The sequence below is a fragment of the Ischnura elegans genome, chromosome 10, assembly GCF_921293095.1.
Source record: "Ischnura elegans chromosome 10, ioIscEleg1.1, whole genome shotgun sequence".
NCBI lineage: Eukaryota > Metazoa > Arthropoda > Insecta > Odonata > Coenagrionidae > Ischnura > Ischnura elegans.
The window spans coordinates 56,485,650-56,487,613 of record NC_060255.1 but is presented as its reverse complement, the minus strand read 5'-3'; the positions used below and the strand labels follow the sequence as shown (position 1 = coordinate 56,487,613).

General features: G+C 38.3%; 1 non-coding gene across 1 annotated transcript; it reads left to right on the top strand.

Moving 5' to 3' along the window:
* The first annotated feature begins 837 nt into the window (after window positions 1-837).
* Window positions 838-919, top strand: Trnas-gcu. The gene has a single exon. It is a non-coding gene; the product is annotated as a tRNA-Ser (tRNA).
* The last annotated feature ends 1,045 nt before the right edge of the window (window positions 920-1,964 follow it).

The window sequence follows — 1,964 nt, the reverse complement described above, 5'->3', positions numbered from 1 at the left end:
TTATGTAGGAAAGGCTTTTCTCCTTATACCATCAACATTTCATGGTGATTGCTAAGTTTTAAGTAAGTAATACGTACAGAAAAACACCGTGCAAGCCGTTGTCGTGCGTCCTATAAACCCTTACTAACCAAGAGATGCTTCTGGGAGAAATTAAATTTCAAGACTTATCATTAAATAAATATTTACATGAAAAAGAGCAAGGAGCATTTTAAACTCCGAAGAATTGGAGATGATTGAGTAAATGACATGCATGAAGATGTTTGGTGATTAACGAACGCTTTTTATTCTAAAATACCTTCTTTCGAAATCCAATTATTTCATTGTCAGCGAGGAAGATGATAGATTAGAATGGTTATCAAAATTATCTTCATTCTACGGATACCTACACTTTTATTTCAAAGTTTAGACTACTACATCTGGCTTTATGAACTCAGGTGAATGGTAGATGATTGTGCAATTGACATTTATTCCTATTTTTGGTGATTATTGGGCGATTTTTCTTTCAAAATACCACAATTTGATTAATTTAACCTGTTTTTATGGCTTATATGGCGTTCTTTATTTTTTTTTACCTGTATCCAGATTTTTATTTGTATTTCGTTCCGCTTTTGCTTTGTCATTCATTGTTGAGTTTCAAAAGAGCGAGCGTGCGGAGCTTACTTAATAGAGAATAAAGAGAAAAAGCATATTTTTGGGTAATCTCTAGTTAGTTTAAAGTATACCGGGACTAGCCGCGGTGATAACTTTTACGGGAGTCACCCGCAATGCACAATCGTGCGAAAGATCCACAGAGAAAAAATCATTCGCCTTGACCGGGATCCGAAACCTGAATCATATGACGAGACGGCCGAGTGGTTAAGGCGTTGGACTGCTAATCCAATGTGCTCTGCACGCGTGGGTTCGAATCCCATCCTCGTCGAACTTTTTGCCGACCTCGGTGTCACGGCATGGTAGTGTCATTTCCTGGTGAGCGAATGGTCGCGGGGTGAAATCCTGTTTGCTTATGTTATTTCTATATGTTATTGTCAGAGTCAGAGGCGCAGCGAGAAGGGAATTTTGGGGGATAAACCCCCCCCCCCCCCCCAGAGCTCAGAGAAAATTTTATTAGGTTCGGATGCCGGTCAAGGCGAATTTCTCTGTGGATCTTTCACATAATCTCTAGTTTTTTGCCAGTACCAACCATGTAGCCACGCAGCCATTTAAAGTCGATGGGTAAATTGGTGATCATATACAAAACAAATAATGGATGATGTGATTCATGAGTGAGCACTAAAAGGATAAGTAAACACTGAATATTGAGCGGCAGAGAGAGAAAAAGGTAAACGAGAGATTAAGACTATCTTCGTTTTTTCTGAAGGTGAATGTAGAGACGGAATGAGGTGGATGGAAAGTAGAAGGGAGAATGCCCGAATGTCAATAAGAGAAGGAGAGGACCAATTAGGGGTCGTAGGGTCAAGGGCAAAACAGAGTAGGGTGGAAAGGGGACTGAAATAGCCCAAAGGTTGCTTGTTCGGGAAGACACCGGAACGGGAAAGAGTTGGGCAAGCGATGGGAAAAATATAGGAAGAGTTTAAGAGGATGTTCATAAATATATTTGGAACACATTACACATGTCTGTCGATCATATCAGATTGTTTACCTCATTTCACTGTGGCATATATTAATTCTTGTTTTCGATTTCATTTTGGACTTAATTTACTAAATGTTCCCTCAAAATACGAACTAAAAACCTTTATAATCTTTCAATTATAAATTATGGATTTCCTTGGACTCAATTTTTAATCAAATCTTGAGTAAAATGCAATCAATAGATAATTTACTTCATCGAAAAACATAGCTTTTCCATATTTTTATCGCTTCCCTTTCTAACAATGTCAATGGAATCTCTACCACTTCAGGAGAATTGAGCGCATCCGAAAAAACAATTGAAGGCACTGTAAACTTAAATATGTAAGACAGGAGCA